Source organism: Pogoniulus pusillus, chromosome 22, assembly GCF_015220805.1.
Source record: "Pogoniulus pusillus isolate bPogPus1 chromosome 22, bPogPus1.pri, whole genome shotgun sequence".
Classification (NCBI taxonomy): Eukaryota; Metazoa; Chordata; class Aves; order Piciformes; family Lybiidae; genus Pogoniulus; species Pogoniulus pusillus.
The window spans coordinates 17,400,470-17,414,265 of NC_087285.1; the positions used below are offsets into that span (position 1 = coordinate 17,400,470).

The 13,796-nt window shown below is 45.5% G+C and overlaps 1 protein-coding gene across 11 annotated transcripts in view; it reads right to left on the reverse strand.

The window, feature by feature from the left end:
- SGCD (sarcoglycan delta) overlaps nt 1-13,796 on the reverse strand; it is a 681,477-nt gene that overhangs the window by 595,575 nt on the left and 72,106 nt on the right. For 3 of the 11 annotated variants that reach the window (XM_064161982.1, XM_064161985.1, XM_064161984.1), the window contains exon 1: nt 3,631-4,152. The exons of 1 other annotated variant lie outside the window; for it this stretch is intronic. The gene's annotated coding sequence lies outside the window, so the exon portion shown is untranslated. Of the gene's footprint in view, nt 1-3,630; nt 4,177-13,796 lie in introns of those variants that run through there. 7 more of the 11 variants (XM_064161996.1, XM_064161995.1, XM_064161994.1 and 4 more) reach the window with 4 other exon arrangements.

Consider the following 13,796-nt stretch of genomic DNA (forward strand, 5'->3'; position numbering starts at 1 on the left):
GCCACAGAAGATATTATTAAATGTCACTCTATTAACAAACTTCCTTTTCAGCTGCTCTGTTGCAATGGATATTCATTCCATTAAGCTTAGTGTGATAATGTTTAGTAGTCATTAATCTACACTCCTGGCACTGCGCTGTCGGTCCAAACAGCAGAGATCACAGTCAAACACATGCACTGGTTTCCTAAAGCCTCCAGCACAGGGAGTTACGGTTGGTCGTACGGATTTTGGCTTGGCTAACTGTTATTTGCTGTCCCTACTGTTCCCTTTCCTGGCTAAAACTGTTGTTGTAAGCAACTGAAGAAGCAACAGGGTCCGAATGATAACTAGCCTTTGTCTGCTGTCTTTTATTTGCAACAGCATTACACAGCAAAGCCTCGGGCGTGTAAATACAGCCCTAAGTCAGAGGCACTCCTTCATTGGCTGTAAGCAAAGGATTACCAACTCTCAGATGGAAGGATCAGACTTTGCTGCTTAGGCTGCAAGCACAAATGCATATATGAAGAAGCAAGCCAACTGGGATGATGTTAGGCAGGTGAATCATCCAACCAACAGCCCTTTAGCAAAGCAGAAGACCTCTCTGTAAAGTGAATTCCCGTCTGGATTATTACCTCCCAAAGCAATAACATGAATTCACCTAACATTTAAGCAAAGGGATATTGGATTTGACAGATCAACAACGATCCTGTTTGTCTACAGAGTTATAAGGTCACTACTGAAGACCCAGTTGAGAAAAGCAGGTGCATGTGGAAAGGGGCCAGATATCACAGGACAGCTGAAGGATATTAACCTTTGAAGAAAACAAAAGGTATTAAGAAATCATCAAGGCAGAAACTGTCCCACAGGAGCCAGCAGATCACTTTTCGTTGCTTACAGGAAACATGGTACAAGCCTGCCTGGCTCTGCAGTTGCTTGTTGGGGTTTTATTGTGTGGATTCTTTACTAAACATGGAGATCAGCTGGCAGATCACACAGCCCAAACACTACGAAGCAGACACCATACAAAACAAACCAAGCAAATAGTCCAGACTTTAAACCCCATGCTCCAATCCCACCCACTGCCTGGCGCTTCCAGATATGTCCACTGCAGGTTCCTGAGGCAATACTGATATCTGTCTGGAGACATGCTACTGAGAATTAAATTTCTAGAGAAAACCCATCCAGTGAGATGAACTACAGGAGAACATAGACAAATTCAATTCTAGGTATCAACTACAACGAGGTAGCATCTGCCCTGGCATAACGTTTTGTGCTCAGTGTGCTTAGTTTGCTCCCATCACAAGGCTTTTCCTTTCTAGATGCAATCAAACTAGGGTTAAAAAAACAGCAACTCTCCTGCTAACTTACTTTTTCTTCAGTTCTCTTCCCGTTTGTACAAGTCTTCATGGGCCAAAATGAATGTACCACACACACTGCATGAGCATTTCACTGATACCACAAAACTGAAGCTAATATTCCACAGCTCTCCCTTCTCACTGCTGCACAAAACGCCCAAGCCACCTACAGCAGAGAGCAGCTCATCTTTAGAGCTTACCACTGGAAAAATGCTAAGCCACATAGCCTAACAGGTGAAGGGAATCAAGAGACTTCTCTCCTGGGTCACACAAGCCTTGGTCCACCACCACCACTCATTTTCCTACTTCCCCAGCTGGTGGAGTGAGCAGGGAAGTAAAAAAAAAAGAGAATAAAAATCTACCTTTGGTCATAAGGCAGTTGGGATACAGAGGTCTTTGCATTGAAGAACATCTCTCTAAGTAATTGGCTCTAAAGTGCAGAAAAACCTCTGTTACTTGAGCCAGCTGATGACAGCTATCTCTTCACGGGGGGACACTGCAACATGACCTGCTAGGTACACAGACCCCGGGCTGAGACAGTCAGAGAGGCTGCTGGACTGGCACAGCCGTTCCTAACTGCGAAGCAGCTGGCTCATAGCTAAGAATGCTGCTTGGCTCTTGCCTCAATGAATGAATCCTTGCTGTATGCAGTGTCAGGCTGGAGTGACACATCAGAAAGAATTTACAGTTCACCTCTCCTCCAACACCAAAACAATGATCAGCCCAAGAAGCCCCTTGAAAGGAGGTGTTTAAGCTTGCTGGTCCTCAGAGATCTGCAGAAATCTGATACACAAAGCAAATGAGTTTACACCAGGCATTTCCACATCCCCCACTACACAGCATGCTGTGCTGCTTCATGCAGAGGGAACAGAGGTGGGCAACCGTTTGAGTACTGTGATGTGATGATTTGGGTGTAACCCGACCCCCACACTTAAGAAAAATCACCCAGACTAGACTCAGCTGCTGGAAATTGAATGAAGCTGTATACTTACAGCTTAGCACAATATCCAAGCAGGTGTTTGCAATCTATACAGCTATAGACAGAAATAGATAAGTTAAATAAAGTGATACAGAAACACAGCAGCCTTCCAAGAAACCTGAGTCCCCAGGAGGGGCTCTCAACCACCCTTCCACCTTCTCCCACCCCTCTACCTTACCCCAGACTTAGCTTAACGTTTGGAGGGTCAGCCAGGGGGGTTAGGAAGCAGACAGATTAGGCAGCAAGTTAGGTTAGAGAGAGAAGTTCATGCAGCCCCAGAGCCCAGAGAATGACTCTCTTATCTATATTTATCATCAGGGAATCATCAGAGAATCAACCAGGTTGGAAGAGACCTCCAGGATCATCCAGTCCAACCTATCCCCAGCCCTATCCACTCAACTAGACCATGGCACTAAGTGCCTCATCCAGGCTTTGCTTCAACACCTCCAGGGATGGTGACTCCAACACCTCCAGGGATGGTGACTCCAACACCTCCCTGGGCAGCCCATTCCAATGCCAATCACTCTCTCTGACAACAACTTCCTCCTAACATCCAGACTAGACCTCCTCCACCACAACTTTGAGGCTGTGTCCCCTTGTTCTATTGCTGGTTGCCTGGCAGAAGAGACCAGCTCCCGTTCTCTTTCTTATACATCTCAGCAAGCCTATGAGTGAAGTTTCCTTTTCACAGCCCTGTAATCTAATTCTTCTCACCAAAAACCCCAGCGAGGCTCAAACTAGCACACGTGAATACCAGAAACACCAGAAAATGGCCCATTTCCTCAGCTGCTTTCACTTGCAGCATTCCAGGTTCGGAAGAAATCGTCCTCTGAGCTGCAGCTCTGCCACCAGAGTGGTTGCACTGCAGTGGCTAATCCTGAACTAGTGCTCTTCTCAACACTCAGCACCCTATGAGCCTCATGCAAACACTGCTTCACTTTCCCAGGCACAGGTAAGCACAGGACCTCTGGCACCAAGGTGAGAAAATGAATTATCTAGCACCACGCAGACCCAGGAGTAAAGCTGAAGAAATTCCTGCACCACTAACTGCTGTTCCAACTCTTTTTTTTCTCCCTCCCTCCCTCTTTCAGCCTCCAAGGACTGAATTAAGAACTGCAAAGCAGCCAACAGCACTCTCAAAAGATGCTCTACCAAAGAAAAAAAAAAGAGCCAGGAGAACATGTTAAGTAGGCAAGTAAGGATTAGTTATGCTCATTTGGGGAGACTGTCTTAATCCTGAGGTAGCAGAGCTGCACAAAGAAGCTGACAAAAGAATCCAAATGCAATTCTACCAGAAAAGCAAAGAGCACCTCTTACCTGCAAGCTCAACCCTTTCCAGCAGGATTTCACTGCACTGGTTTCCACTCCAATTCTGCTTTTCTCTTCTCTTCAGTCAGCTTCCTTTTGTGCTTTGCTGGCTGCCTTGGTTTTTTATTTGTTGTACTTTACCCTCACTCTGGCTTTTCCTCAGCAAAGTTTTTAGCCAAATGCAGCAATCTCACGTCTCTCCTGACCTGCTGCTAGGAACTGATGGACAGCAGTGCTCATTATTTTACAGGTGCTCCTCATTCTGGAGAAGCTGTGCCGTTTATAACACAAGGGAGAGAGTGGTGGTGACAAAGGATTTTCCTGTCTAAGCAAAAACCTGTGACAAAAAGTTTCAATGCTTAATTCGCACACTCACTCTCTTTCAGAAGACCAGGAACGAGCTTCTTACTTGCCTACATACATGCAAAACCATTAAGTTGTGGTATAAGCAGATGTAGGTCCCTCATGCCTGTGATTTCTGCCTGAGACTCATGCCTGAGCACATCAGAGAGCTACTACAAGCAGCTTAGAGCAGTGGTGAATTTAAGTCCACAGCCCACACCTGAGGTGCATCTAACCCAATTGGCTGCATTTGCAAAGAGTTTTGCGGCCAATTTCTGAAGCTCTGAGCTTTATTCTTTACACCTGTTTGCATTCACACATGCCACGGTATTTCATGCTTCCATTCCTGCAGAAACCTGAGCTTCAGAGCAGGGAGCAAGGCCACCAGCACAGAGCCTGGCAGGGCATTATCCTGGGTGCAGTCTTTAACAGAGAAGAGCAGAGGTGTGCGGCACTGGGATAACATTGTTCCTACAGTGCTGTGTGATTTCAAAACCAAATTGGGTATCTTTTAGGGCTGGAAGCAAATCACCAATGAAAACACCAGTCAGACTTGTTTTACCAGCAGCCTGGCATCTGCCACAGAGGATAGGAACAAAGGCACAGAGACAAAGAAAGAAAGATCCTCGGGGATCTGGAAGACTAAAGGAAAAAAGGAGGCATTTCCTCTGGAAATTTGTGAGACTGTATTTGCTTAAAAGAACAAGCTGCAGGTGGAAAAGGACACGGTACCTTCATTCACACGTAGCAGGAGCTTTTGGGGAAACTCTTGTCTGCCTTCAGATAGTCACAAGCAAAAGGAACACTGGCAGGTAAATGTAGACTAAAGAGGGCAAATAAAGAGGAGTCCAGCTGCACTCTGCAAAGGAGCACAGTGAGACACTCATTAGAGGGCATGGCTCTCCCTCTGGATAGAAACAAAACATGTGTCGTGCACTAATATTTCAGAGTGAGGTCTTCCTAAGCACACAGTTGGGATATTAAATGTATATTTCTGTGCCACAGCAGAAACAGACACAAAGAGGAACGTGGCAATGCCTCAGTACCACGTTCCAAGCTTTAAAGTCACTTACAGTAGAGTGAAACCTATTCAGTATTTATCTCCTACAGGTTCAAGTCAGCAGTCCTCAAGCAGATGGCTGTCTTTAGCATAAAATGAGCACCTGAAGAGGGAAGGCAAAGCAAGGAACTCCAACCAGCCATCTGTTTCTTAATTTTAAAGCAGAGGGCACAAAGAACTTTGAGGAGCTACCAACTATGTCCACGCTGTGCCATACCCTCCCAATTACTCTATTGCCAGCATCAGTTAGTTCCCCTGTTGCTGTGCTGTGAGCCTTTCCCACTCAGTGCCTGAAAGCCACCAACAATTGTGCCATGAGTCACCGCCAGCTTCTCCAGAAATAATCATTCCCCCCAAGAGAAAATCATTCCCCCCCCAAGCCAAAACACCTTATTTGCAAATCACACCTGAGCAGAAGTTGATAGGACAAGCTGGCTCCATCTGTACTTACAGTATTTCTTTGGCTTCAGCAGGACATAAGCAAGTACTTAAACTCTTCACAAACCAGACCCCTGGAGCAACATGTACACTTCTTTCAAACAAATACATGCATTAGCCTTGTTCCAGATGGCAAATATTTGCACATTACCAGATATTGGTGAGAGTTTTTGCTCTGCATAATACACAAATGACAAAACAAAGTGGAATATGGTGCTTGGGGCTATGGTTTAGGGTGAACCTTGTAGAGTAGGGTTGTCAGTTGGACTCAGTGTTCCTGAGGGGCTTTTCCAACCTGAATGTTTCTGTGAAATCTACTTTCAACCTATGGAAGTTTTTTACACATTAAATGTCTCTTTTGGCAAGGAATCACAAATGACTTCATAGAGACATAGAATCAACCAGATTGGAAGGGACCTCCAAGGTCATCCAGTCCAACCTAGCACCCAGCCCTAGCCAGTCAACCAGACCATGGCACCAAGTGCCTCAGCCAGGCTTTTCTTGAACACCTCCAGGGATGGTGACTCCACCACCTCCCTGGGCAGCCCATTCCAATGCCAATCATTCTCTCTGCCAACAGCTTCCTCCTAACATCCAGCCTATACTTCCCCTGGCACAACTTGAGACTGCATCCCCTGTTGCTGGTTGCCTGGGAGAAAAGACCAACCCCACCTGGCTACAGCCTCCCTTCAGGTAGTTGTACACAGCAATGAGCTCTGCCCTGAGCCTTTTCTTCTGCAGGCTGCACACCCCCAGCTCCCTCAGCCTCTCCTCACAGGGCTGTGCTCCAGGCCCCTCACCAGCTTTGTTGCCCTTCTCTGGGCATGTTCCAGTATCTCTACATTGAATTGAGGATCCCAGAACGGGACACAGTACTCAAGGTGTACTCATATATGGGTGCTCTGCCCTCCAGCACCCACAGCCTACTGCAGCCTAGAGCTACTACTTTAAGAAAGACAATTCGTTGGAAATATTTCTACTGTTACATTTGTTTTTTAACAGGACACACATGAAATGCAGGGCAATGCCAGTCTCCCATCAGCTGCTCCTGTTTCCTCTGTGCTCAGCTCATTATTCTGAAAATCTTTTAGCCCTCAATTTTTTTACCATGCAAACTGCAGTTATTGCACCAAAGGAGTCAGACTGGGAGAACACAGATTAAAACTTCGACCCTCCTATCATCATAATGTCACCTTTCAGGGAGGTTTAAATGGCATATTACTTCTTCAGAGGCCTGTATGTTATGCTTATACAGTTTTACTCAAAGAAATACCCTTGAGAGACCTCTGCAACTTCTGCAGCTGGAGATGTACAGAGCAACCCAAGCACCACACCCCCTTGAATGTTTGTATGAGAGGTTGTCCTACTTGAACTCCTTCAGTACAATCAAACCTGCTCTCTGGTGTAGCTACACCAGCTTAACAACATAAATGTGAATTCAATTTGACTAACATAAAAGTGTTTGTGATTGTTTAGGTGTTACCCACCCCTCCACCCTCATGAAATCACCCAGACTAGACTCAGCCAAGCTGGAAATTAGAATGGAGCTTTCTATTTACAGCTTAGCACAATATACAAGCAGGTATTTACAATCTAGACAGCTAGAGACAAGTTAAAAACTAATACAGAAACACAACAATCCCCACCCCCAGAAACCAGAGTCCCCAGGAGGGGCTCCAAACCATCCTTCCACCTCCTTTCCACCCCTCTACCTTATCCCAGACTTTGCCTTACGTTCAAGGTGAGTCTGGAGAATCAGCCAGGAGGGTTAGGGAGCAGATGGATTAGTCACACAGACAGCAGGTTAGGGAGAGAAGGAAAGCAGCCAGAGACAGAGAAAGCAACTCTGTTATTTATATTTATGTTCTTGTTTTTAAATCCATCTCAGCAAGCCTATGAGTGAAGTAGACATCACCACTGTTTCCTTTTCACAGCCTAGCATCTAATTCTTCTCACCAGAATATTCCAGCCAGCTTCAAACCAGCACAGTGTTTTATAGAGGCAGTACAGGAATAGAAATGAAAAAGACCAAAGGAAGTCTGGATATTAGGAAGAAGTTCTTCACAGAGAGAGTGATTTCCCATTGGAATGGGCTGCCCAGGGAGGTGGTGGAGGCACCGTCCCTGGGGGTCTTCAAGAAAAGACTGGCTGAGGCACTTAGTGCCATGGTCTAGTTGATTGGTTAGGGCTGGGTGCTAGGTTGGACTGGATGATCTTGGAGGTCTCTTCCAACCTGGTTGATTCTATGATTCTAATGATTCTATGCCTCTATGCTTCTAATAAAGTTCCTTCTTTAACCATCTCCCTACCTCCACACTACAGAGAGTGCATCGGCATAGCTTGGTTTAGGTATCCTGTTTAGCAATATTTGGCCTAAATACAGCCATAAAGTGAAAGTATCCATGCTGGACAATTTTGCCTGGCTTCAAAAGAAGATAAAGGTCTGTCCATATTTTCACAAGCTATGCAACCAGTAAGTTAAAAAGCCAGTGAAAGTCAACAGACAAGACATGATGGCATTGACTGATCCTTATTTGCCATTGGAATGGGCTGCCCAGGGAGGTGGTGGAGTCACTGTGCTTGGAGATGTTCAAGCAAAGACTGGATGAGGCACTTGGTTCCATGGTCTAAATGACTGGGTAGGACTGGGTGCTAGGTTGGCCTGGATGATCTTGGAGGTCTCTTCCAACCTGGTTGGTTCTATGATGGAAGAGCAAGGACCAGGAGCCACTTTTTAACTTCCCATTAAGTAAATAAAATACCGAGAATGAAAACTTCACAACTTAGCAAAATCAAAGTAACATAACTCTGAATTATTTAAGATGGAAGCTATCCCAGCTAGGCTGAAAAAATACCAGGTGCTAATTTGTGACAATTGGAGACACACATTGTGCATGTGAAATTCATGAAAACTCAACAGCAGGGATCAAGCTTGCACCAGCTTGAATGACAGAGATTCCCTTGCTCAACTCTCCACGGTCCTGTTGTCATCACTGATCTGACAAGAAGATCAGAAAGGAAGGCAATGGTGACCTAAGGGGGCCTCTTTTTGACTCCTATCAAGGCAAATGCTCCTCAGAGAACCCATCAAAACATTAAATTCATCTTTAATCTCCTGGAAAAAGAAAAATAATGGTAAGAAGTAAACTAAACAAGCAAGTTAAAATTCAACTAAGTAATTTCTCTTTTTCTCCAGCAAAGACCCTCTTGTCCATAGATTATTCAAGTTAACTGACAGATAGTTTTATCAAAGCCTTGTCTGCAGGAAAAGAAAAGAATAATGCAACTTTAAATGCTGCTAACTGCAAGAAGGTCATAAAGATTTATGGTTTACCCTCCTGTAAATACCATTCTTTATAACTGATCCCCAGGAGATTTACTGAATGCTCAATAACCTTTGTCTGGTGGATGCAAGCAAAATCATCAGCACCATCTTGAAACCCAGTTTATTCAGCTAGCCAGGAGCACTGTGCCTGCAAATTGACCTCAACAGTGCTTTTCCTTCTCTCTCCTCTTCTGCAAGGTGGCAGTAATGAAGATGCTGTTGTGATGGAGAATCCTTGCAGTCAAGGTTGAACTTTAAATGTGCTGGGAAAGAGTTCTCGGAGCCAAATGTCACTGAGCTGGCCTTGCAGGCCCAGCACGGAAGATGTGTACATTGGGCTCTGCAGGATTACTGCTGGAGAGACTCTTTCACCTTCAGCTAAAAGGAAAACTAAATGTTTGCACTGAACTAGGCTGTGACTTGGCAGATGAAAATGGGAGCTACATCTGCTACTGAATCTTTCGTAGGTTTCTCAATTTTCATGTTCACAGTATCACAGCATCACCAAGGCTGAAGAGACCTCACAGATCATCAAGTCCAACCCTTTACCACAGAGCTCAAGGCCAGACCATGGCACCAAGTGCCACGTCCAGTCCTGCCTTGAACAGCTCCAGGGACGGCGACTCCACCACCTCCCCGGGCAGCCCATTCCAGTGTCCAATGACTCTCTCAGGGAAGAACTTTCTCCTCACCTCCAGCCTAAATTTCCCCTGGCACAGCCTGAGGCTGTGTCCTCTTGTTCTGGTGCTGGCCACCTGAGAGAAGAGAGCAACCTCCTCCTGGCCACAACCACCCCTCTGGTAGTTGTAGATGTAGGATGCTGCTACTAGAAAAAGCAGATAGGCAAATGGGTAAATGTTTAAGTGAAGTCAAATTTCTAGATACTTCAGCAAATGCTTGCTGAAAGGACCTTGACAAACTGCTCTCAAATTCTGTGCACAGCGGATGCAAGAAAAGCTAGGACAACACCCAAGACAAATGATCTTTTCCATTGGTCATTAGAGCTTTGGATCCCTGTGCAGTCCCAGATTGCTAGGAATGGCAAAGCTGCCTCCAGAGATGCTTCCTAGTATCTCTATGAAGCAAACTGTGGTGGAGCCCTTGGGAAAAAAAAGGCACAGGGAGCAACAGAAATGTAACTGGGGACAGCAAGAGGCAGCTCTCTTGCTCACTAGCTTTATCATGGCCACAAGAACTGGCGAGCACTGTGGCCAGCGCACACCGCCGTGCTCACAACCCCAACCACCTGAGGAGTTGTTGTGTGCACAGCGATCCAAATTCTGGACACTGCTGTGAGCCTTGTTCCTCCTGCTTACAGATATGCTTGAGGGAGACTTAGAATCATAGAATCAACCAGGTTGGAAGAGACCTCCAACATCATCCAGTCCAACCTAGCACCCAACCCTAGCCAGTCAACTAGACCACGGCACCAAGTGCCTCATCCAGTCTCTTCTTGAAGACCTCCAGGGACGGTGCCTCCACCACCTCCCTGGGCAGCCCATTGCAAAGGGAAAATCAATCTCTATTGGGAGAACTTTCTCCTAAATTCCAGCCTATACTTTCTCCGACACAACTTGAGACTGTGTCCCCTTGTTCTATTACTGGTTGCATGGGAGAAGAGGCCACCCCCCACCTGGCTACAATGTCCCTTCAGGTAGTTGTAGACAACAATAAGACTTGCTCCCATTAGCTGAGATTTGCAATTGAAATTTGGTTTGAAACTAGCAGGCTGACTGCTGGCAACAATTCGACGTCTCTATTAACTTTTGTTCATGCAAGAAGCGCAGGGTAAGGCTGCTTCCCTTCTTGTCCCCTGCAATCCCTCCTCATGGCTTAATCTCACCCTGCAGCAGCTGTCCACGCAAAGGGAGCTGCACAGAGAGCACAAGCCTCCTGGCAGAGGATCACAATGTCTTTTCTCCCATTCTCTCCTTTTCTTGCATAGGAAGAATAAGTATTGGCACAGCTGACAGACAACGAGGATATCACATGAATGCCTGGCTCGTACAGGCATTTTCAGCCAGCATTCAGCCTTATCTCCTCTGTGGAGCAAGGCTGACTTGCACTCACTGCCAAGAGGAACTTGATAGTGTGCAAGTGAGCTTTAAATCTGTGACCTATCTGATCTCTACTAGGGGTATTTTAGCCTTCCTCTCTCTTCTCCAGATTTATTATTTTCAATCAGCTTTTGGAAAAGGCAGAAATTAGAGCCCCACTCACACCACTGAAATACCTCCACACTTTAAGCAGTGTACTAGTTTGAGCCTAGCTGGGATATTTTAGTGAGAGAAATTAGATACTAGGCTGTGACAAGGAAACAATGGTGATGGCTGCTGCACTCATAGGCTTGCTGAGATGGATAAAAAGAAGAAAACAAACATAGATAACACAGTTTTGCTCTCTGGCTTTGGCTGCATGCACTTCTCTCCTTAACATGATGTCTAACTGTGAAAAGGAAACTTCACTCATAGGTTTGCTGAGATGTATAAGAGTCATTGGCTACTGGAATGGGCTGCCTGGGGAGGTGGTGGAGTCGCCGTCCCTGGAGTTGTTCAAGGCAAGGTTGGACGTGGCACTTGGTGCCATGGTCTAGCCTTGAGCTCTGTGGTAAAGGGTTGGACTTGATGATCTGTGAGGTCTCTTCCAACCTTGGTGATACTGTGAACAAGAACATAAACACAGATAAGAGAGTTGTTCTCTGGGTTCTGGGGCTGCATGAACTTCTCTCTCTAACCTAACTTGCTGTCTGACTAATCTGTCTGCTTCCTAACCCCCCTGGCTGATTCTCCAAACTCACCTTGAACATAAGGCATAGTCTAGGATAAGGTAGAGGGGTGGAAAGGAGGTGGAAAGGTGGTTGAGAGCCTATCCTGAGGACCCTGGTTTCTGGGGGGGTGGGTGGGAGGTGTTTCTGTATTACTTTTTAACTTGTCTATTTCTATCCATGGCTGTAGATATTGTAAATACCTGCTTGTATATTGTGCTAAGCTCTAAATATAAAGCTTCATTCTTTAATTTCCAGCTTGGTTGAGTCTCATCTGGGTGATTTCTTAAGAGTGTGTGTGGGGTGGGTAACACCCAAACCATCACAAGCAGAAAGTCAGAAGGAGTTCCCCAGACCTGGACCTAAACTGTCCCAATGTTAAAGCCTACTCTGATCCAGGATTACACTTAATGCAAGTCTTATGCCTCACAAAGTTCCCAAGACAGATGCAAATAGAGCCAAAGCTTTAGGGGGCTAAGATCTGGTGGTTTCTAACCCATTGCTATCTGAGAGCAAAGTTAAATCCCTCCTGTAAGCATCCATCTGTTATTTCCAGTCACCCAGCACCGAATAGAATATTTAAGGAGTGATTTATGATTCCATTTATTTCACATACCTCAAAATGAAGCATGCAAATAGCTAAACACTTTAGACCAGCCAGTGAGCAGCTCCCAAGAGTCCAAAAACATCTGCATCTGCCTCACCCCTACACAAAATACTCCCAGTTTTTAAGTAAGAGAATTAGGTTTTAAATTAGTCTATTTTCAGAGAAATTATGCCTTGAAGGAGATAACTTGGCCTTTGCAAGAAAAAAACAACCCCATCTCCCCTGAGTGACTCTTGGAAAGGCTGACAGAAGAGCTCTTCTTCCATCCACCCTCCCAAAAAAACCTCCACATTAAATTGCACAGATACAAAAATAACAAAAAGGTCAAAGTTGTTTGAAATTTAGTCAAACATAAATCCCCTCTCTGATAAGAAGTGGCCCTGGGGAGTGGGGTTACTACTGACCTTTTGCAACACAAGAGTCAACAAGCAGCACCTAATGCCAGGGGACGTATTACAAAGGTCTCCAAGCATGAAAATATGTGTATATGCTAATCAGCCTGCACATTCACTTGCACTTGTTTATTATCTCCACTGATCTCTCCACCACAGGATGAGGGGAAATCCCTGGTGTTGCTAATGATCTAGTTCATGCACTGAATAAGTCAATCTAGATCAGGGCAGCAAAGATTAATGGAGTTTTTGCTACAGGAGTTTTTCTTCTCGTCGTAGGAGATATTGCAAACGTTCCCAGAGGTGACTCCATACAGCTAAAAATGATTCCTATCATCCTCAGCTGGGGTGATACCCACGACAAAGGAAGCAAGAAGCTGACAAAACCTCTTTCTTTGTCCATTTGAATACTTCCAGTGGAGTCTTTTAAATGAGAGGAAAAAAAATTATTCTTCCTTGGAGCATCCTTGGGGATCCTCTTATTTCTGTCTTCCCAAGAGAGAGCACACAAGAAGGTCAGTGGAGAACCAGAGGATCTCTGTTCTTTCAGCTGGCAGAAAAGGTCAGAGCAGTACATAAATGCCTACCCTGACGGACTCCAGGCAGTAAAATAAGGAAGGCCATAAGAAGGCCTATAAATAATCAATATACTTGCCCTTTCTTGGCATATATCCTGGAATAAAGTGTTAAAAGGAACTTCCAAGGACTTGATGGAAAGGAGTGCATCAGAGCAGCAAGCAGCACTGCTCCCCTCCTGTGGCATCACTGTAGAGGGACACAGACCCCCAGAGTCCTGGTTTTCATACTGTAATCATGACTCCCTTGGTCCTGTGACTCACCCATGCTTTGGGGAGCTCTGTCTCCTTATGGCTTTGACCAGGTGTTTCTCCTGGTAAAAGCCTCCACGCAATTGCTGCACCCTCTTACTGGGTCCTGGGAGGACATTATGAAACACAACATCACAGATGAAGCATTTTAAAGGTTACAACATGGAGCTTGACTCTCCTGCCTCTGTTGGTTTGTTTAATTCCTGATGACATGAGCCATGTCAGAGCAGCCTGTTGCTTGAGAGGCTTTGTTAGCTTTAAAGACCTTACTTCATCCAAAAGGTATCAGCCAAGGCTCCCTTAATCCAGCAGCACTACCTCCAAATGGTGTAATCAAGTTCCCAGCCCTCTATGTTGTAACCTGGTAGGTAAGCAACAAATCCTCTCTAACAAAGCTTGCCAGGGCTCTCCCAAATCCAT